Source organism: Neofelis nebulosa, chromosome 9 (genome assembly GCF_028018385.1).
Source record: "Neofelis nebulosa isolate mNeoNeb1 chromosome 9, mNeoNeb1.pri, whole genome shotgun sequence".
NCBI lineage: Eukaryota > Metazoa > Chordata > Mammalia > Carnivora > Felidae > Neofelis > Neofelis nebulosa.
Window position 1 is genome coordinate 75,665,280 of NC_080790.1, and position 24,025 is coordinate 75,689,304.

General features: G+C 36.9%; 1 protein-coding gene and 1 long non-coding RNA gene across 16 annotated transcripts in view; one reads left to right on the forward strand and one right to left on the reverse strand.

The window, feature by feature from the left end:
* SRBD1 (S1 RNA binding domain 1) overlaps window positions 1-24,025 on the forward strand; it is a 400,072-nt gene that overhangs the window by 138,770 nt on the left and 237,277 nt on the right. The window lies entirely within an intron of this gene.
* LOC131485156 (uncharacterized) lies at window positions 86-22,571 on the reverse strand. Of its 3 annotated transcripts, none has more exons than XR_009248672.1 (5): window positions 22,311-22,571; window positions 21,991-22,098; window positions 20,785-20,877; window positions 3,096-3,180; window positions 86-1,274 (listed from the first exon to the last, which is right to left on the reverse strand). It is a non-coding gene; the product is annotated as an uncharacterized LOC131485156 (long non-coding RNA). The 3 variants fall into 3 exon arrangements; XR_009248671.1 differs by having other exon boundaries at window positions 21,991-22,095; window positions 22,311-22,569; XR_009248673.1 differs by lacking the exon at window positions 20,785-20,877 and having other exon boundaries at window positions 21,991-22,095; window positions 22,311-22,564.

A 24,025-nucleotide genomic window follows, 5' to 3' on the forward strand; every position in this document is an offset into this window, starting at 1 on the left:
TCTGAAAGGGTGTTAAAAGGAAATAATGTATATGTATTAAAAAAAAAAAAAAAACCCTCACACACAAAAAGTACATGAAAGTGCCTGAAGGTGCAAATGTGAAAGTGATTTTATTTCATATGACGAGGACATCAAATAAAGATTCCATTTACGTTTGTGGATTTTTTTTTAACCTGTGATGTTAAGGTTCTTTTTATTCCCATTATTGATTCATACGCTAAGCTTATCAAGTATTCCTAGAATCATTTAGTTTCAAGTTACAATGGACCTTAGAGTTCACACTGGCAGATCTAAGCATGCTCATTCCCTGCTGCTAACAGGGAGGATGGAAGAAGCTACGGAGAAAGCTTCCAGAACAAAGGATCAGAGTGGCAGCATTGCTGTGGTCATAATCCAAGAATGAGGAAACAGGCCCATTGCCGGAGCTGCCTCTTATAAATAGTAATGACAGGACGTGTTGCACAGGGAAAGATAGCCATTTGAAGTTGAATTGGAAAGTACACTTTAAACTTCTGTTAGTTATTACGTACAGAATTTTTTTATAAGTCTGTAGTGCTTTACTTGTTATCCTTGTGTATCCGATTCTTCTGTTGTGGTTTGCATCTAATGTTTAAATCGACTCAGTATTTTGGACGTGGGAGGGGAAGGGGGTGGAATAGTTAAAAACAAACACAACAGCAACAACAGAAACAAACTCCTTAGTTTGTTGGGATGCACGATCTAGTTATGGGTTGTCAATAAGAAACAGCTGTTTGTTTGTTGACAGCCCGCCTTGCCTCTCCCATAATCAAGCTGTTTCTCATCATATAATTACCAGCTCTTTAGTATTTGAGGCTTGTTGTGGATTTATAGTTGGTTATATAACGTTTGCCAAAACGTCATAGTTTAGATAAAAAATTAGTGACTCCCTTGTAGTTGTTCTACTGAAATATGAATGTGGGCTGTAATAAAAGAAAGATGCCTGAAGAGACTTATGAAATTCATTTCAAACTCAAGGGAATGTAGAGGGTGTTTTGTGTGTGTGTGTGTGTGTGTGTGTGTGTGTGTGTGTGTGTGTGTGTGTGTGTTTTCTAAGGAGGGAGTGTCACCGTAAGTCTTGCCCGTCCATCTCGTAGACTCTATTGCCATTCCGAAAAGCGTTCAGTGTTCTTCTCACGAGTGTAGTTAAGCAGCACAGATGTGGGTGGCAGGATTGATTTCGTTCTGATCTAGAAGGACATGGTTTCGTTCTCCCATCCATTCTCTTCTTTTTTCTGTCTTTTCAAAATCCTGTTCTGATGTTGAAGCCAAAAATGAAAGGAAATAAAGTCAAGTTTCAGTTCTCTGAGAGTCCAAGGTGATGTTTCAGCCCCCTGGGTAGCTTTACTAGTTGAACCAAAGCTGGATGTGCCTCCTACCCTAAAGAGAACCTATCTAGGACAGTTTTATAAACAGACCCCTTTTTCAGTCTGGGTTATGCTGAGTGAGGTCCTTTTTGAAATAAGGATAACCTGTGTTTTAGGAAAAGAAGCCAGAAAGGTGACGTTTCCATTGCTCCATTTAGTTTTACTCTTCAAAATAGAGCAAAAACATTTCCTAATCGTGCTTAAGTCACAGCTTCTCTTGGAATGAAAGTTTCTGTCCATAGTCTTCTCATAGTACAGTTACTTCAAAAAAAAAAATCCCCTTTGAAGACTATAGTTCCACAAATTTTAATTTTCATAGACTCCAAAGTAATGTAACCACTTCTCCTTCCTTTAATAGGTCTAAAATTATAATGGAATTTAGATTATTTTTAGTAATTTTCTCTCTTCGGTCTCAAAGCAATGTTACATAAATTAATTTTTTCCTGTATAAATATTTATCTTGAAAGATAAAATAATATGGGAATACTAAGTGCTCTTCTTGATAGAAGGTGTGACCAGGAAAAGGGAATACTTCAAAATTTGTAAAAAGTAAAATTTTGAGGGGAAATGTATATTTTGCGTGTGTATAGTTTTTGTTTCTATCTTTTTAAGGGTTCATGCTGTATCTTTCATCAGAAGCCCACATCTATTCTTTCCTAAAAGCAAAAGTCATAGAAATATTTTACTTTCCTTTAAAAGAATATGTCAAAATGCTTACTCTCTCATAGTCCATGCTCCCAAACGTCAGTGGGAATTTGTCTAACAATGATTTCCACCAGGTGGCCAGGGATAGTCAGTACTTAGGATTATTACCAGAATATGAAATGTTCTGATTTCGTGTGTGTTTTTAATACATCATGAGAATGACGTTTCATATAGCTACTTGAAACTCATCGGAGTTACTATCAGGGCAAGATTTAATTCTTGATTTTAACACCTGGGCTGTGCCATGAAGTTGGAATCCAAAATTAAAAGATTATGTCTAGCTTAATCGGGACAGGTAGAAATGATGGAGTAAAAAAATGAATATTTTCCTTTGTACAGCTGTGCATATATTCTTAGGATCCGTTAGTTAGCCGAAATCTGTTGTCTTAGCAGTATTCAGGTGCATAATTCAGTCAAATGAATCACAGATCATCCATTTTAGAAGCACTTTACTATTTGGGTGTTAGGAAGATAATTTAGTTGTAATTTTAAGAAAATCACTTAATGGTATATTGAGTTTTAGCTCCCCCAAATCTATGTGGACAAAAATTATTGTTATAAATAAAAGAAGTGCAAATCCTTTATTCCAACTGCCTGTTTGGGGGTGGGGGGATGAAGGAGATTTAGAGATGTTATAGGATGTAATTACAGTTTTCTATTTTGTTTCTCCATTAGACATTTCTGTTTGGAGAAGTTTTCTTAAAAACTATGCTAAAAATCCATTGTTACAGGGCCATTAAAAATGCTGTTTTATTATCCAGTGATTAATATCCATGACCTTTATTTTTGGATCAGGTTCATAAATATATACATTTTTCTATGTCAGTCATTGTCTAGAATTTCATTTTTGTTCTGCTTTCCATTACATACCATGAATTATATGAAATTAATTTAATCGCTCCTACAAACAGAAATTAAATGTGCCCTAATCCAGAGTTACGTTGTTTGCTTTTACAACTGTAAGTCATAAGTAATTAATTTTCCTTGGAAAATTAATTCACTTACCATTCCCAGTAGCATCATATGTTGACACAGGGTTATACATAGTTTAATATTTTTCTTCAGCATGCTGGCCTCAACTTTAGAAGACCTTAAATGAAAACAAATTAAAATTGACTCAACTGTATATAATTTGGAGTCATTTAAAATAAGTGTTGTTGTTATTGCTATCATCCAGGTGACTGGAGAATTACATTCAAACCTTACAAAATCTCCATTAGTATATTAACAAGTCTGAAACAATAGTAGTCATTAGTATTTTCTGTTCCTCAATTCTGGGTAAAACAGTTTATACAACAACCACCAGACAGCAGCAGCATGGTGTTTTACCATCACTTAATTGCTCGGGAAGCGAAGCAGGTAGCTTACTTGCTGGACGTTTTACCGCCTAGAGTATCAGCCATCATATCTGATTCTTACAGAGCTTATTTTCGGTGTCCGACATCAGTCAGTAGACGGATTTTCTTCAAGGTCATCTTAAAACATAGACTATGAAAGATATTTTGTTTTAACCCCCTACATATTTTTTATTTTAATGACTGCCTTTCTCTGATTCTTTCCTGTTTAATACTTTTTTTCCTTTGCTTTCCATAAAGGCTAATGTGGAAAATGAAATAAGCAAAAGTCTTTCAGTTAAATAAGTTAGGTTTCCCCTAGCTGCTTCTTATATTCTGGGAACTCAGAAAATATGAGCAAACCAAATTTAGCTTTTCTTTTGCATTTGCCAGGAGGTTATTTTGTAAGGTGATTTTTTTTTTCTGGTTCATAGAACTCTATAAAACATATAGTGTTTATTACTTTATTTATATTTATTTAAGTCACTAAGGTGAAACTCTAGTGATGGTGGCAATGTTACAGTTTTAACAAGTGGGGGCTTATTTTATAAAGGTGCCTTTGTGGCCACAGCTTTCAAAAATGTAGGGGGTTAGCAGTGAAATGCTCTTTATGCCTTTTGGAAAGAAAATCTGCTGCTAATTCCAGTGTAAAGGTACTACTATAATACAAAATCACCACTGTTATTTTTTATTATTTTATTCATTGTTACAGTTAGTTTTTTTGATCTGTACTCAAGGAGTGAGCTATGTACATTCCAAAGCTGCATGAAGAAGAAAAGTGTTTTACTTGCTACTTCTTTCATAAGGAGGATGACAGAGGAGTCCCCTTCCCTGTGCTTCAAAGGGTTTCTCTGAGTGGCCTTCAGAGTTATGATAATGACTTTCTGTTTAATCATCAGACAAAATTAAACCATCGCACGTGTCAAGTCATATACATTTATGCTTATGCTCTGACTCAGACACAGAGTGTTAGGCAGTCAGGTTTAAGGGAAAGCAGTCTTTCAAAAATAATTTATGTAGGCATTTTAGGCAATCATTATTCTAAAAACTTTCTAAGCCGCTCATCATATACCTACAGTGCGATTACCTATAAATATGTATGATAATCCTGAGTGCATTCTCACACAGCTTCAAACAAAAATGCCTTTGCCTTCTTTCAGAAATGAATACAACAGGATTAGTTTATCCTTGTTTTGAGATAGAAAAGTAAACGTGTGCCGGTAGGCATTTGCTGGTATAAATCTGCATTGTATTTTATAATATACTCTCTCAAAATATTACATTTAAATGGGAAGAATTTGTCGTGTCCTTTATTGACTTTTATTTTGTATCAAAATGAACACCTTTTAGAGAAACATTTATTTTTCTATTGAGCTAAGAAGTGTAGAGGGTTGTATGTGGGGCGCGTACACAAAAAGGTTGCAAGAGTGGGAGAAAAGAAGGGCTGAGTTTCAGCGACGTGGTACTTTACTCAAAGCTGGCAAATGCACGTTATGTTAAAATTTATAAGAATTATGGATTCAAGAAACAGTGTTAAGAGAAGCAAAATCTTTCACTTTCCATGATTATTTTGTGGATTCAATTAGAATGGAACTAACAAGACTTTGTGGTAGAAATGAGTGCTCTTTTTAAAAAGTGTATCATATGGAGATAGTACAAAGCTTATAATCTGCTGAATAATAGTGTGACAGATGTTAAAAACTATTTGTGCTATTTGTGACAAGTCGACAAACAAGTGTGTGTGTGTCAGGAGGATTCTGAGGAACTTTGAACACATGCTGGCTTGGGTTTGGTCAATAAGATTTTATTTTTAATCTGTAAGCAGAGCATAAATAATAGCTCCCTAAAGTATGGTGGAAGTGGGTTTTGCCGATGGCTGATACCTGTTGGAGAGTGACATTGATGTCTTATAACCTGTTAATTGTTCAGTAGAGTCCTTAGCAATGCCACTAGTAGAAAAGCAAACTTGTACTTAATGAGATGTACAGCTATTATGTTCTGTTCCACACTGCTCTGTCAGAAGATTAAACTTAAATGAGTTTGTAGTTCTATTCACGAAAGTGATACTTAAATTAAAGGGATGTATAGAAAGGTAAAATGGCAATTTACCACCACCTGAGGTTTACAGAACTTTTCCAGATCCTTCAAACTGAACCATGCTCCCAATCACATCCCATTCAACCTTAATCTTACACATTGACGTGGGATAGGTTGGGTTACATTTTTGCTTTTACTAGAAACTCAAAGAAAATGGTAGTCAAGGCAGAGAGTACTACATGGGAATATCCTGTTTTTATGCTTCTTTTAATTTTATATACAATATTATATTACATCCTTTTGGCTATAGTAAACAGCTTACCTAGATATTGCCCTTTTCTTTTGCAAGCACCATTCATCGTTTTGGATTGTCTTCAGTCTGATATATAAGAACCCTGCTTCAAAAGACTCTGTGTATATATAAGAATGCGGAATAATTTAATGTCCCCTTTTGATGGGTTTAAATAACCTAGAGACTTATGTTAATTGCAGTGGATGGATTTCCTCATTTGTCCTACTAAACCTGCTAATCAGAAGATGAAAGTGGCAGGAGAACCTTTAAGTAATGTCCCGTCTCCAAGTTGTTGTGTCGTGTTTGCATATTAACCCAGAAGATTTTTGTCTGTAACACACACACACACACACACACACACACGCACACACACACACGCGCACACACACACACACACACACACGAGGAATCATTTTTGGATTTGATTTTTATTAAATTTGCAGAAACTCCAAGAACTTCTTACCCATAAACATTGCTACTACGTTTATCATTTTTAGAAAGAACACTAGTTAGAAGCTATTTAATTTGTTTTAGTTTTAATATTTACCAAATTTATAGGAATCCTCACAATGTTGTTTTATTTTTTTTCCCTCCATATATGTAAACAGAATGAAGTTAAAAATAACTGGTGATTCTCCCCTGGAGTGATTAAAAGAAAAGTAATGTATTGTGTTTGCTAATAGCAAACTTGGACTTATTTTTAACTTATCTTGAAGCTACTATACACTCTATATGATATAACGTGGAAATAAGGAAGGAAGATAGAAAGACTATTCTAGCTAATAAGAGAGTTTCATTCTAGAGGGGCCACCAAAGAGTCTATCGTGATTGACAAGTATTCTAGTGGAGTCTTTCTTCTTTCTTTCTCTCTCTCGCTCTCTCTCTCTCTCTCTCTTTTTTTTTTTTTTCCTATAGCAGTGTTGAAGTCAGTCAAAGTATATATACAAAGCTGAGTGAATACCAGTTTCCCCAGTACAGGGGCTATTTTTTCAGGAAGTCTAACTCAAACCAGATGTTTTGCCTAGACCCAGAGTTTGTTGCTGCCAAGCATCTCATCAGAGGTCAGAGTTCTGGGCTCCGGGCCCTGCTAGAATTCTTTCACAAATTGCTATTCGGTGAGGTTTTAATCCTAATGGAAAGAATAATGTGCTTGTAAAATCTACAGTTATTACAAACACAGTATACATATTGTGGACTTCAAATGACTACATATTTCATTCCCATAAACAGGGAACACAGATGAATGCCTTGTGTGATAGCTTTAGACATTCTAACTAAAATCTAATATACAATTTATACCGCATTAACCATTTGCATTTGTAATACCCCCATAAAAGTAACTGTTATCTTTGGGTGACAACTGGTAACCAACTCATGCCCCCCTCTCCCACCAACTTTTTTAAGAAGCTCTGCCACTTCATACAGCTGTTCAAATGCAAGAATTAAAAGCATTTGGAACTAAATATTGGGTATTCTCTTAGGAACCTCTATGAATGCTATAGCACTAAATGAAAAGTTCTTAAAGTAGAGCAGAAGATGCTGTTGCGCCAAGGCTTCACTGTCCTGTATTTGGAAACACATATTAAAACTGAATTCATTTACTCACATTAGAATGAAGACTATTTCTCTGTAATGGAGAATGTGATTGGTGTATATAGCTGACCTTGAATTGTGGCTCTTTTGAAAAGATTAAGGGAGATTAGTGAGACTTATTATATATCTCTGCTTACTTAATTTTATATACGAATGGTATTAGGTGCTTATTTTGAGTCTTTGCTGTTGTTGATTATAAGCCCAAGAGAAATTCCCAGGTAGATATAGGTGTGTGAAACCAGAGAATCACAATTTGGGCTAGAGTTAAGTATGTTAATTAGACCATACCTACTAAAATTAAATCTGCATTTGGGAGAGATGTGTTTCAGTTTTTGTGTCAGCAAAACAGAGAGAGACTAAATTTCTGAAAATGAGGGAAGTTGAACTTAAAAAGACATAAGACAGCAGATTCTCGCATCCCTGAATTATGTCATACCAGTATGAAAACACTTCTTGGTTTAAATAGTTTGTAGCATTTATTTGGGAGTTGGAGTCTAATTTCTAAATACCACCTGTTTGTTTTCATATTTAAGTGTCAACAATATGGGGTATAATAAGTATATAAACAAGGCTCAAACAGGTTCTCCAAATCTTCCAAATACATAAAATTTGGTTAATCTTGGGAGCCCAGAAAATTCTAATAGAACCTTATGTATAGTATAGGTAGTACTTTTTAAACTACAGTTTTGACTTTCCCTACCATTTCTACAAAAGAAAATCAGTGTTAATATCCTCTCTCCTGCACAGACAACTGCATTGGTGTTCAGAGGAGTCATCATTTCTATGAACATTAAATTCTCCTATTAGCTGTCAATGAGTGGGAAAAAAAATAATTTGTGGAAGTGTGTGATGTAAAAAGAAAATGTTTGTAGGGCATTTGTGTTGCATCACTCTCTTTCCATTGTGCAACAGTTTTTAAAAGCTATTTTCTGGTCAATCTGTATGCTGCTTTATGCCTCTGAAAATCTAGTGCTGACAGGTCTTCTAAGTACTAGCTCCTTTCCACATACAGTACATCATATTTGCTACCCTTATGTAGTTTCACCTTATTATAGCATTGCTTAGAAGGGATTTTTTTCTTGGAAGAAAGATGCGAGATCTCGTGGTATTTTTACTGTCTTTGACGTTCTGAAAAGTGAAATAATGTTTTTTAAAATTTGATTATAAACTATAATTGGTGACCTCCCCCACAGTCATAAAGACAGGTGATACCATTATCAATTTCTGTAAAGAAGTTGAAAGTAAATGTCAAAACTTGAGGCTACATTTCATTCTGTATTGTATAATCATTCAAGTGCAATTAAAAGAATAGTCTGAGACTGTGATCAGTTAATGAGAAACAAACAATTTCATATTAATGAGTTCCCATTTGCCAATAATTCTGTCATTTGTAACTTGAATCAGTCATCACCCCTGCAAATAGCCCTTTCAAGACATTATTTGCAATTTTGCCCTCTGTTTTCTGTCCTTGATGTTGTGAAAATGGCCGTCTACTGTTACAGGAATGAAAAGAGATCCCGTTCAAACATCTTTTGTGTTTCCACTTTCAGTGAAAAATGTTTTTCAAACCTGCAGCTGGTTATTTCTGCAGGAGTTCCCACTTATGCTCAGATTTGATTGACATTTTGAAATGGCAGCTTTTCATGAAAAGCTGTTAACTTGTAGAATTCAGTTATGGTACTAAGACAGACTGACTTTGTTCTGTGGCTGGGACCTGTCCAAACTAAATAGAACCCTGCATCTGAATTTAATAGTGCTACTCAGCCAAGATAGGGCAGTTTTGCCTTTTTTTTTTTTCCTCCAAAACTCTGATGCTTCTTATGTGTTCTAAAACTAACTTGATGGATATTCATCCCAACATCTTTCTGTTCTATAATTGCTTTAATTGGCATATATAGTCATTCTCTTACTTCCCCCCTTGAACATCTAATGAACAAGGGCAGTGCTTTATTTTAAGATACGGTGCTGAGAGGAACTTATTTCACAATTAATGTTATAAAGCACAAAAAAATTAGGAATATTATAATTGTTTTCTTCCAGCATAGAGGATCTAAAATGTTTGGAAATATGTTCCTACCAGGACTTACAGATTCAATGGTTCTGTGAAAATCTTTTGAAAGCCATTTTGCATAAGATACTAATCAAATATAGTTTATTAATATTATTTATTCATTTACTCAATAAATAATTATACCCTCAATTTCAAAGCAAATGTGCTATAAACCATGAGAATCACAAAGAACGTGATCCCTGCCCTTAAGGAACTTTGAATTCAGTATCTTCATATTAAACTTAACTGATAATTAGTGCTTCCACATGTACCAATTTATAACATCTAGTGATAATGACGTTTAATTTTTCAAATGCCTCGCTGTTCTTGTACTTGATTTCCATATAATAGTCTCATGAGATGAGTAAGAAAATTTAGTATCCTAGTCCTTTGTGTTTTTTTGTTTTGTTTTGTTTTGTTTTGTTTTGTTTTGTTGTTGGCGTTTAGGTGTGTGTATGGTCCCATGCTACCCTGTTAGGAAATCTGGTTTCACTTCCAGATTTTGGGGCACTATTTGTTTTGTTATATGGGGCTCTTAAACCTGACCATGATACCTGGTTTCACCTGTCCTAGAGAACTGAGACCGTTAATTACTAAAGACCCTGATCACTTTTATGAAGTGATCAGCTTTACCCCTCCAAGTTTCATTGAAATAGGTGACTCAGGTATGATTATACAGTTTGTATTAACTGTAGCTGGCGAATTGCTACTGCTTCACTCTTAGGTAGATAGACTTTAGGTTCCATAGCACATCCCAGCAGGAGCTAGAGCTCTACAGTAGGCTCTGTGACAATGTTGATGTAAGTAAGATGCGGTGTTTTAATTTTTATTCCTATACTTCTGAAACAAAAAGAAATTCAGGGTTGATGTTGGTTGAAAATATTGCTAGGATGATAATTTTAATGTTTCCCTGGACTTTAATTTCTTTTGATGATGCGTAAGGAGTAGTTTCAGAATCTTAATTTAACATATGTGTTAGACATACCATAGATTCATAGTTGGCAAACAGCCAAAAGGCATTCCTTAATCTTTCTGTGGGATTAGTTACTGATGTAACTATTTCAGTGTTCAGATGGACAGTATCTATCAAGGACTTTAAAATGTCCTTTTTCATTTTGACCAATTCTTGGGGGGGGGGTGCGATTATGTCCTAAAGAAGTAAGTTAACTTTTAAATTTTATGCATAAACATATTCTTACAGTATTACCTATAATTAAATACTGAGAAAGCAAAGGAAAATGTTCGATTGTTAAAAAGACTTTGGATTACTGAAGTGTGTCCATATAACTGAATAAGCTACAATTATTTAATGTTAAGTTTCCAAAGAATCTTAAATCAAACGTCCATGTATTCAGTCAAAAACTTGGGTTTGTATTTGTATTACAAGAAGAAAAATATGCCTAGGAAAAGTTGAAGGAAAAAGGAAAATCCCTAAACATTAAGATCAGTTGCTCCCCAGTGATAAGATTGTATGTGTCATTTTCTTCTCCTTTGTGCACCTGCACACTTTCCTAATTTGCTGTAATTAAAACATGTAACTCTTATTCTGTCGGGAAAAAAAAGATTTATTAAAATGAGAAACCTAGAAAAAAATCATAGCAACACACTGGAATCTTAGAATCCTGTTTTCTGGTATCTTTCTAAGGGGCAGCTTGAGAGCTTAAATAATGGTTTTAGTTCAGGCAGTGAAAACCAGTTACCTATGGGCCATATTCCACCAGCAGAGGATTTCATTTAGCTAGCACTGGAATTTTAAAATAATTTTTAAGTTTGATTGGAAAGGACACACCACCCGTGAACCACCAGCCCTTACCCATCTCCGTCATATTCCTGGCCTGATTTGTGTAACCTCCCAGGCCTCTGAGATGCATATATTGTATTTGTATAGGGTCTGTGCCTAATGCTGAATACTTCTCTCAATAGTAGAATGATCCATTCCAGTTTTGGGGTTTTGTTTTGCCTGCCCAACAGATGAGAATGGTGGTGGTGGTGGTGGTGGTGGTGATGTTGATCATAGCAGTTAGCATTTGTTGAGCCCTTATTCTGTGCCAGGCTTATAATAAAACTTAGATTAACCATGTAATCTAATCTTCACCATAGTGTTAGGCCAGGCACTATCTCTTCTTCCATTTTATCGAGGAAACAACTGAAGCTCACATGGTTAAAAATCTGTTAATAGTAGAGCCAAGATTTGAAGCTAAGTCTACTTTGATTCAAAGTCTGTGCTCTTAATAGTTAAGTTGTATGCATAATTAATATAATTGAGCATCGCGGGGCATCTGTAACCATGCTGCTTATGTTATTGAAGAGAGGACTTGATTACAGTTGCCATTCTTGTTTATGCATGTCACAAATGAAAGGAGAAAAGGGTTTTGGTAGTATTCTTTATACTTCTGTTAAACAATAAACCATGTTACTTCATTTTTAGTTTGTAACTGTACACTGTATGTTAAGATATAGAGAGGAAATACTGGCATTTACAATGAAAACTTGGTATAAATGTCATTTTCTATACTAAAGAATTGAATACCTGTTTCTTAATATAAAATTATGTTGATTTCAAATATGCAGTTCTTATATGTTCAGTCCCTGTTACGTAGCATATTCAGGAACATTACATACCCATGTCATAAGTATCTAACTAAAAACAAGGCTCTCTGGTAAATACTTTGGTACATAGCTTTCATACTTCTGTATACCTAATGCCTATTATTTCACATATATGCTTTGTTTTACCATTTGGTTTTCTTTTGACGAAAGAGACCAATTTGGGGATTCTGTGTAAAGGGAGAAAATTGGTTTATATAGAACAAAATAATGCTTTCCAAAGTTTTTAATAATCTCATGAGGGTTAAGTCACGTGACTCTGATCTCTGAATCCCGTTTAGGAACTGTGACATGCCATTTTCAAATTGTTTACAAGTGATGGGAAAAGGAAAAAAAGAAGTGACCTCTGCTTTAAACTCTCCTTCATTCAGCAAACACAAAGCATTTATTACACTAGTAGTACGTGGAAGGTTTGAAAAGAGGAAAAAGCAGTAAGTAAAACCCTACCATTGATAGATAACTGTTTGGAGGTGTGTAAGAGGTAAATGCTTTGACTTTGTGCATGTCAAAAAGGCATTTGACTCTCACACTTGAATAATAGTTTCCCTGGGTGCAGAATTTTAGGTTGAAAATAATTTTCCCTCCAAGATTTTGTTGCTTCCATTCTATCACTTTCTATCATGCAGTGGTATTGGTGGTGATCCGATTCTCATTCCTTTGAGGGGGACCTGTTTTTCACATCCCTGGAAGTTTTTTTGTTGTTGTTGTTGTTGTTGTTTTTCCATTTTCCTTTATATGCCTAGGTGCTTGTCTCTTTTCATTCCTTGGGCTAGACACTTGTATCTTTTATAATCTGAAGATGTCATTTGGCTCTGTTAAAATACCTTGTGCTATGCATTTGATTTATTGTCCTGTGTTTTCTCTAACTTTGCTAAGGTAGATAAGGACCATCTTAGGTGGAATCTATCTCTCTTTTCTGAAATTTTCAGCCTTTGAATTTTGTCATTGTTGTGCTGGGCCAGCCCTCAACTTTATCTTCTAATCATTTTATTTTGAATATATCATTTTGGTAATCTTTTTTTTAATATGAAATTTATTGTCAAATTGGTTTCCATACAACACCCAGTGCTCATCCCAACAGGTGCCCTCCTCAATCTTAACTTTAATTTCTAAAAAATGATCTCTTGATCTGTAATTCCTTTCTCATGGTATTATTTCTTGTTTGTTTTTATTTTTAGCTACAACATTTTCTTTTATTTTCCTAAGAATGCAAACCAGAGGGATTTCCCCCTCTATCTCTGTTTCTCCTGCTTTTTTTGTTTGTTTTGTTCTTCTGTTATCTTGATATTCCTTGGAATGGAGACTTTTTCAGTTTTTAAGAGAGCCATGGTGATCTCTTCCTATTTAAGAATATGGCCATATGAGGCCAGATGGAGCTTTGCTATATGCAAGTAGTTTGCTTTATTGTGATCTCTTGAGGAGAGGTGTCCGTTCTTTAACTGGGCAATGTCTACATGCCACATTTCAGAAGACTTTTTCCCTGGGGACTTTTTAGTTTCCTTAGTGAAGAATTCTACATTTTTTTTCCTCTTTGGTGAGGGAAGGTAAAATAAATATTTGCTGTATAGGTGGAATAAATGTTTTGGATGCTGCTTGTGGTGAATTTGGAGGTATACTGGGTTGACTAATGTGCCCCCCAAATTCATAGCTTCCCAAATCCTCAGAACATGGTCTTACCTGGAAATAGGGTCTTTATAGATATAATTAAAATAAAGCCATACTGGATTAGGGTGCACCCTAATCCAATGACTGGTGTCTCTATGAGAAAACACACACACAGAGAAAAGAACACTATGAGAAGATGAGATAGGGATTGGAGTGAATGTAAGTGGAAGCCAAGGAATACCAAGGACTGCCAACAGTACCAAGAGCTAGGAGAGTGCAGTGGAGCGGGTTCTCGCTCAGAGATGGTGGACTTCTAGGCTCCACAGCTGTGAGAGAGTACATTTCTGTTGTTTTAAGCTACCTAGTGTAAGGCAATTTGTCGCGACAGCCCTAGGAAACTAAAACAGGGGTGCAGCAAGCAGTCTTAACGATCTGACCAGCACGCTCACCAGACCTTTTGAGCAGCGTCTGTTGCCTTCCGGCCTTCTGCATCTGGGCACTGTACAGAAGAATTGCAAATGGCCAGACATCAGACTTGAGAACTCAGGCAAGAGTAAAGGATTTCCAATCCTTAGGTCTGTGAGATTTTAGCTTTAAAGGTGAGGGAAGGATTCGCCTCTCCCCTGGTGTGAGTAAGGGCTAGAAAGACTCAGTCGTGGCAGGGTGTGGCAGAGTTTTTTGTCTACACTCCTGTTCTTCTCTCTCAGCATGTGTAGTTGGGAGACCACCAGCCCATCCCTGGCGTGGTAGAAAGGACTGTGGTCTCTGGACTTGCGGTTCCAACATTAGGAGCATTTATGAAGTAGCGACCTGATTCCCCACCTCAGATTTCTATCAGGATTGATTGTCTTACGCACCGGGCTCCTTTTTCCATGGTGTGCTGTCCTGAACCATCTCCTTTTTATGTGAAATCAGCCTGCCGAGAGTCCTGGCACGTTAGTTTTTACCTCTCACAGAAGGCAACTGTTTTATAGTCTGACTCAGAATGAATGCCCCAGGTCTTATTCCAGTATGGTCTCTGGCGTACCCCAGGCCAGAGCTTCTCCAGAGGTTCCGCCTGGTTCATGAGCGCCTTCCTCATCTGTGTCCTCTGCGTGATGTACCAGCCTGCAGCCTCTTCCTTCTGACTTTCCTTCCTCAAGACACCTAGACTAAGGCCTTGAGGAACACATGTTCCTAGCCACTGGACTTTCTCTAGTACCAGGTACCATGGAGGTTTAGGCAGGGGGGAAAGTCCCAGCCTTTTTGTCTTTTTAAATTATCTTTCTATTTTTGTTACACTTTCTAGGGAAGATTTGTAGAACTCAAGCCTTTAAATTCAATTCCTGTTAAGATGGATAGTTTCCCAGGTGAGCTATCAATGGTTGAAAAGTATATCTGATTTTTAGAACTAGCCATTATTAAAACAAGTGTGGCATGGTTTCAAGTCACTGACGACATGTGGTTTTCTATGCTGTCTATGCATTGCTTTCTGTAACGAGTTTCTCACTTTGTTCCATGCCTTGACTAGCACTACTTCCTTTTCTACCACTTCTTTGCTTCTGGGAAGGTATTGCTTCTGTAGATTTCACATTGTAGAGTGAAATTCACCTTATGGTGACCCCTAACCTATGTAGTAAATCCTCTGAAATTAATTTTGGTTCTTTCTGATCTGTGCCCCCATATGACTCCCCCCAAGGTTTCATTATTAGATTTTGACAGCCTTTTAAATTTGTAAGTGCCACAAATTTGTCACTAGAGATGAATGGGTAAAAAGAAAATTCCTTGCAGTGGAGGATATGGGTAAAATATTTCAAGCGACAGATCTGCATCAATAATGTTAATGTTTATAGGGTGATGAAAACCATATAAGTCTTAAGCCAGAATCTTGTTTCAGCTGAGTCCCAGAAATTTTGACCACAGAAGCCAAGGCACATTCCATTTATTCCAACAAATGTTTTTTTCAAGTCCTTTCCAACTGTCTGAAAGACAATTGTCACTCTTGAATGCCTGAAACATTAATTTTTTTCTGCCATATTAGTGAAAGCAATGGAAACATTGTCTACTATTCCCAAGGTGACTTTTGTCTTGCCTTGAGTTCTAAAATGGAAAGCAAATTTGACAATGTTATTTTGCCCTCTATTTTTCATGTTCATTCTCTGGCGAGGTTTTTAAGAAATTTTGCATCATTCTTTTTAACTGACTTCTGGCCTTGTTTCATGCCAGAAGATTGCCTTTACTGAGCACTGAGCAGCCACAGTCACAGATTTTCCTTGTTATTGATACCAATGGCGTTCGCTCAGTGGTTTCTAATTTTGCTGAAAAAGAGTATTAATATTTGGGGGACGAAGAAGTACATTCAGAAGACATCTAGAAAAAACATAATTGAAACTATCATGAATATGATGCCAATGAGCATAAATGTGTATGTATATGTATTTTTTTAAAGAGAAGGATAAATAATATTAAACCATTATAGTATGGTCTTTTGTTTATCTGCGTAGTGATTGTCATATTTTCTTAAAAAACATTAACGAAAAATGATTTATTAAAAAGTCAGCTATGGGGCGCCTGGGTGGCTCAGTCGGTTAAGCGGCCGACTTCGGCTCGGGTCACGATCTTGCGGTCTGTGAGTTCAAGCCCTGCGTCGGGCTCTGTGCTGATAGCTCAGAGCCTGGAGCCTGTTTCGGATTCTGTGTCTCCTTCTCTCTCTGACCCTCCCCCGTTCATGCTCTCTCTCTGTCTCAAAAATAAATAAACGTTAAAAAAAAAAAAATTAAAAAAAATAAAAAAATTAAAAGTCAGCTATTATAAAGTTTTCAAGGGAAATTAAAAGTAGTGCTTAGGAAGAAGAAGAAAGAAAAAGGAGAGAAAAATACCAAGATTAAAAATTAAAAATTACTACCACCACCCCCCTCCCCCTCTCCAAGCCTGCATAGAAGCTTTCCTTGACTATGGGTGTTTTTTACCAAAGTCATCTGGAGGTGATACCCTAACAATATAGCAAGCATGTTCATTTTACAATGGAAATTTCATATTACAGAAAGCATTATTATATTACAAGTTGTTATGAAGACAGGTTTCTTGAAGTGGGCCCTTATATTGCGTTGTCCTAAGTAAGTTATAATAAAATAGCTAATTAGTATTTATGAGATACTTAGTAAGGATGGAATGAGATTGTTTTCTCTTTCCCTTTTGCAGTGGATGAGAGAGTAAGGTAGCAAGATGTTACTTAACTTGTTTAGTGTTTCTCACTGTCTTTCATTTTCATTTATTTCCAAAGGTTAAGATATATAGCATAGGCTATACAGTCGAATTTCCTGAGTTCAAATTTTGGCTTCATCATTTATTAGCCTAGTGAACCTGGGCAAGTTATCAAATTTGTCTTCATTGTCATCTTTATCATCATCATCACCATCATCATCATCCCTAGTGTAGAATTGTAGTGTGTTAGCACTGGAAAGTATTTAAGAAACTATCAAATCCAACCCCCTTATTTTCTAAAGAAACCTAGGCAAGAAAATCAAGTGACTTAATTTTTCAGTAACTAGAAGAGTAATCTTTTAACTTTTATGTCCTTTCTATTGCAAAAGTTTTCAGATTTGATTTTGTGGTCTAGTAAAATAACTTAAAAAAAATAAATAAATAAATGTGGTCCTGGTAGCCAGTCTCCAAAATGGTTTAAAGTAATCCCTACCTTGTGGTATTAACACTCTGATATAGTCCCTTCCCACATTGTACTGGTCTTTGTGACCAGTAGACAATGACAGAAGTAATGGCATATCCCTTCTGAGATTAAGTTACAAAAGTCATTGTGGTTCTGTCTTGGATGCTTTCATTCTCTTGGATCACTCACTGGAGGGAAGCCAACTTCCATGTCGTGAGCAGCCCTAGGAGAGACCTATTTGGAGAGGACCTGAGGCCTGTGGCCAACAGCATTTGAGGAGCTCAGGCCATCAGCCAACCATGATGCGAGTGAGCCATCTTGGAAAAAGATTTTTCAACCCACTCAGATCTTCAGATGATTTCAGCCCCAGCTGACAATTTGACTGCAGCCTCATGAGAGCTAGAACCATCCAGCTAACCTGCTCCTGGATTCCTGACCCATAGAAACTGAGATAATAAATGTTTGTTGTTTTAAGCTGCTAGATTTTGGGGTATTTTGTTACACAGCAGTAGATAGCTAATATAGTAGGGTTATGGAGAGTGATATATTTCTGGGATTTTTTCCCCCCACATAACAGGGAAAAATTAAAGGACTGTTTTAGTACCAAAATAGCAGGAGTGTCATAATTATATAGTACGGGACAGTTCTTTAAATTGAATAAATTCATCTTGTCGAAAAACTTTGACATTGTTCTTTTTCTCATTTTGCAATTGACCACTAAAAAGTTTGTCATGAACTGACATTTGGGAACCATTGTACTTCATCATACTGTATTGCAGTTAGTAATTTTTTTTTAAAACGTTTATTCATTTTGGAGAGAGAGAGAACACAGGCAGGGGAGAGGCAGAGATGGGGAGAGAGGATCCAAAGCAGGCTCTGCACTGACAGCAGTGAGCCTGATGTGGGGCTCACGAACCGGGAGATTGTGACCTGAGCTGAAGTCAGATGCTCAACTGACTGAGCCACCCAGGTTCCCTGCAGTTAGTAATTTTTGACTTTGCCTTCTTTTGTGTCCTCAGATGTTTGGTGAATAAAGGAAAACTTGTTGTCTTTTGAAATGCGGCTATAGAAAAACCAAACTGAGGAAACTTGGGTTGTATTCCTTGTTCATGGTAGAAGGTATAAGAGCACATGAAGACAGTCCTAACTTCAATCACTGTAGCCAATATTTGTGTACAGATGTTCTCATCTGTGAATTGAAAGGTTATACTATGACCTCCTGTAAGACTTTCCAGTCCTAAAAGTTTTGAGAAGTTATTGTAATAGAAGGCCTTCTATTGGAATATAGTCTAATATGGGAATTTACTTAACTTAGGAGAAACGGGAGCATAGGTCCTCAAGACCTTTGGCCATCATTCTTTTCTCTTGTACTATTTGCCAAAAAAGGGGAGGTAGCCATGAAATAATTTGCTTTTTACATTTAAAAAAAATGTAATTGTTTAGAACTTATCAGGACTGATAGTTACCCAAAAGGAGAAAGAAGGAAAACCACCAATAGAAGGGACATAACTCCTTTTCTTCTGACTCTGACATGAACATACTTATGTCCTAACCTCCATACTTACTGTTCTGCTGCTGTGAAGGAACCAACCATAAATGAAAATGTCCCGGGGCACCTGGGTGGTTCAGTTGGTTAAGTGCCTGACTTTGACTTAGGTCATGATCTCATGGTTCCTGAGTTCGAGCCCTGCATCAGGCTGTCTGCTGTCAGTACAGAGCCAACTTTGGATCCTCTGCACCTATCTCTCTCTCTCTCTGCCCCTCTCCCACTGGTTCGTGTTTGTGCGCTCTCTCTCTCTCTCTCTCTCTCTCTCTCTCTCTCTCTCTCTCTCTCTCAAAATAAATAAAAACAAACAAAAACCCAGAAATGGAAATGTCTCAAAGCAGTCAAGTTTCCCTTGAGAAAAAGAAAAAGTATCTGTCATTCATAGCTGAGCTGGTTAGGTGGCAAATCATAATTATTTTCAGTGTGTCAAAATGCCGTAATTGATTTTTCTTATTGACAGGATAGAAAAATTAGAGGGAAAGGGAACAGGAGAAAGTAAATTATAGTTTTATAAGAGAAAAGACTAGTACCCTGTCAAAACAAGGACTGTACTTTCTTCACAAATCTCCTTTTTTTTCTTTCTTTTCTTTTCTTTTCTTTTCTTTTCTTTTTTTTTTTTGTCATTACATAGACACTGTCACCATTTACATCAGATTTGTAATAAGAACAATGTGATACAGAATTTTAAAAGCATACCTATTTTGTCAGAATATTTTTAGTTATGGTAAGCCTTATGAATGAATAGAAAATATTACCTTGTAAACAAAAAATGTGTTCCTGGTTGTTACAAAACTTTCCCATAAAAAAAAAAAAAAATAGGTAAAGTCAGTGGGTTTTCTTTGCAACCCAAGCAAGAGAGCTGGAATTAGCATCGCTAGATCAAATGATACCACTTCACTTCTGAGAAACAGAGAATGGCATTGTGTTCAAAAGCTTGGGCTCCAGCAGTAGACCCATTGCATTCAGCTACACCCTGGCAGTGTGACCTTGGGCAACTTGCTTAACTGTTCTGTGCCTCTTTACTCTTAGGCAAAACGGAGCTAATTATACAACAATAATAACAACCACAGGGGTGTGAAGATGAATTAAGTTAGCAGTATAAAATTCCAGACATTTATTAACACCCAATATGAATATTTTCTGGTGTTATTACTAAAAAAATGGATTTTCTTGTACAAGGAACTTGAAGAACTTTGACAGCTTAGTATATAGCTTCTCTGCAGCCCTTTGTATTTTGCCCCTTCGTGGTAGTAACACCCGAACCAAATTATGAATTCTCACTTGACAATTCAGTCCTGTCATGATCATTTACTTATGGAATATCTATCATTAAAGGTTAAGTGTCTCATCCAATGAAAATTACTAGGTGTTCATAAAAAGGATTCTGGAGGGAACACTCAGTATAAACCAGTAGTAGTTTTTAGATGAATTTCAGAATTATTTGCAAATAGCAACTGCAAAAGAATTGTATTCAGTTTTTCATTTTTATAGCTGCTTACAGTGCACACTTCCACCTCTGTCCCTTGTTGCTGCTCGAGCCTTTCCCTACACTTTGCCTCCCTCCCCAGGTTTTAGATGTTTATTATGTTCATACCTGGAATGCTTCCCCATACATCTCTCCCTTGAGCTCCAGATCCCATATATTTAGCTGCCAACCTGACTTTTCAGTTTGGAAGTCTAATAAATAGACTTGTCTAGAAAAGAACTCTTGGCCTCTGTCTGCTAACTCTCCCTACCTTCCCCAGATTTAAGATGGAAACCATTAAGTGAATCTCTGCCATCTTTCTCTATTTTCGATTAATGACATCACCATCCACCCAGTTAGTAGAGCCACAGACCTATCCTCATTAAAAATTTATTTTTATTAAAATCCTTGATCCTTTCTTTTGCTTCATCATCTCCCAAAATTGACTGCTTCTCCTTTTTTCCACTCCAACCTCCTGACTCTAGACCACAGTCTAGGTATACTGAAAAAGCCTCTTACCAGGACTCCCTGTTTCCACTTCTGTCTGTTTTCAGTCCATTTTATACAGCATGCTTTTTTGCAAATGTGTGTTAGATCCTGTCTCTGTCCCCACTGTAAAAAGAATAAAATTCAGACTCCTTGCCATGGGACCTGTCAGACCCTTGTCTGCTTTATCTCTGACCACTTTTCCTTTTGCCCATTATGTCCTAGCCACACTGCCTCCTTTCAGTTTTGTGAACATTTAGCACAATTCCCTTCTTAGGGCTTTTGCGTTTGTTTTTTCAGCCTAGAATGTTCTTTCGCTGGCTCTTTGCATGGCTGGCTCCTTCTCATTCTTTAAGTGTCTGTTTTACTATATTTCTTCAAAGAGTCAATCCCAAATCATTCACTTAGCCACCTCCATTCTCTGTGACTATCATGTTACCCTATTTCCCTTATAGCATTTATCACATTATAATTATAATTTTTATTTGTTTACTTAAGTTTTCATCCTGTTTGCTGCTGTAATCTTATTAATTAGAACAAAGCCAAATACAAAGCAGACACTCAAATAATTTATAACACTCATTGAATGAATAAATGAATAGGTTTTTATAAGCATTAGAAAGTTTGTTTTTTATTTGCTTGTTTTTGAGTCCATTCAAGGCACTTCTAAGCTTCACTTTCAAGCTCATTCAGGTTGTTGGCAGAATTCATTTCCCAGTTGTATGATTGAGGGCTTCAGCTTTTTGCTGGCTGCTGGCTAGAGACCACTTTCAGGTTCTAGAGGCCACCCACAGTTCCTTGCCACATGGGCTTCTTCAATATGACTGCTTACTTCATCAAGAAATTAGGAAAATCACATTTCCCCTGTTAGGTAACTTGATCACAAGAGTGGCATCCTGTCACCTCTGTTATATTCCACTGCTTGGAAGCTCACACTCAAGGTGAGGGGATTATACAAGGAGTGATCACCAGGAGGTGAATCTCTCTGGAGGGTCTCCTTGGGGTCTGTCTGCCACAGTAATTAATGATAAAGTTAAGTGTGACCTGGATCAATGTGACTTTTAAAAAGAGTGAAACTCCCCGCGTCAGGCTCTGGGCTGATGGCTCGGAGCCTGGAGCCTGTTTCCGGTTCTGTGTCTCCCTCTCTCTCTGCCCCTCCCCCGTTCATGCTATGTCTCTCTCTGTCCCAAAAATAAATAAAAAACGTTGAAAAAAAATTTTTTAAAGAGTGAAACTTACTACTTCTTCCAGTTGGAATGATGGAATTGGGTTGCCTCTTGAAATTTTCTGTTCAAAATAGTAGGTGTTATTTATAAACCATCTCTTATGAACCAAGAGACACCCCTGCTTCAAAGGGAAAGAAAGAAGTTTTGTTAGAATATTATAAAAGGGAAGGGACATAAAGAAGAAAAGCTTTCATATAAAGTGGAAGTAAATTTCCAAATCACTTTAAAAGTCAAATTTATTTAAAATTGTCAGTTCTAACTGAGATGTACTCCATCAGAGTATTCCTCTTAGTGGTTTGAGAAATGAATACCATGAATTATTTGTGCTCTTACCTGCTTGTGTAGCTGATCCTATAAGGACCAGTGTTTAGTTCTTATATCCTAGAATTCTTTCCTTAGTAACATCTGTATCCCTCTTCTAAATTCTGGAATTCTCCAATTTGTATTTTCTTTAACTCTATGACCTAACCCTTGTCCATGGCCCAGTTATTCTATGGATCAAATGGGCTTGATTCTGCCCAATTCTGCAGTGACCCACAGAGATATCTTGGGAAAATACTATATTGAGTCTTAACGAAAAAATTGTGTGTAAATATAACATATTTTCATATCAAAAGTATTTTGTCCCCAGGGTGCCTGGGTGGCTCAGTCAGTTAAGCGTCTGACTTCGGCTCAGGTCATGATGTCACAGTTCATGAGTTCAAGCCCCGCATTGGGCCCTGTGCTGACAGCACAGAGCCTGGAGCCTACTTCGAATTCTGTGTCTCCCTCCCTCTCTGCTCCTCCCCTGCTCACACTCTGTCCCCCCCCCCTCTCTAAAATATAAATAAACCTAAAAAAAAGTTATTTTGTCCCCAAACCTATTAGCGATATCAAGGTTATGTACCTGTATCAAAGTTTGCTCTTTGACCTTCCTTTCTGGTAAAGGTGCCTAAGTCCATTTTTATTCATCCTGGTGATGAGATCGTCCATGGTAAATGGAGTCCTATGAATGAGTCTCAGAAATCTTGACCTGGGAGCTGGCAAGTCAGGACTTTGTAAAGATTTTTTTACATTCTAGGTCAAATCTCTTAGCTTCCTTGGTCTTCTTTTATTGTGTGACAGGATGCTGTACTTTAGCTTATGTTCAAAATGGCAGAAGCGTAAGTTTAATACAGTTGCCAAGAGAAGAAAGACTTAAGCTTTTCTAATTAATAGCCTCAGAGATTAGTCTATGAGTTAACAAGAACTGTTTTTGACCTAGAAACATACCAGAAACTGTTCACCAGAGGATTTGGTGGCTTGGAATGAGAGACCCTGTGACCATGGTTAGCCTTAACATGCCATGTTAGGGCATCTCAGATTTCATTTTCGGATTTCACCTGAGCGTGCTGTTGATTGGTGCTTGCTAGGACAGTTTTCCCATAATATGAATGTGGGTTGTACTGCTGTAATGCCCTTAAACAATCTCTAGTCACTGGCATCTCCTTTTATTTTAAGGCAACTCTTTTTCTTAAACCAAATTCCCAGCTTCATCAAGAAGAATCCAAAAGCAAAACTGCCAGAAATTGGCTCTTGATTGTTCCTTCCTTTATGCCTTTAAGTTGTAATTTATTGAGTCTGCACCATGTGCTAAGGAGCATAGTGTTAGGAAGTGGGAATACAGAGGAAAGTCTAACTGGCTAGCAAACACACAAAGAGATCCTCAACTAAACCAGTGCTCAAGGAAATGCAAACTAAAACAGTAGTAGGATTGAGCACCTATTGTGTGCCAGGATATAGAAGTGAATGAAATATAAATATAAATTTATATATTTTAAACACACAAACACACACACACACACAACAAACCCGTGTGTAGTAGATGATAAGTACTCTAGATAAAAATAAAAAAGGACCTGGGGATAAAAGTGATGTAGAGGATGGAGTTTGGGAACCCTGTCTTCACTCCCACTACAGAAAGCTAGGTGCGGAATAATTGTTTCAGATTCTGTGGAGCTCCCAGGCTGAGCCACAGTAATACAGAGGCAGGGGACAGAGGCAAACAAAAGGGAACCTTGCCTTACTAT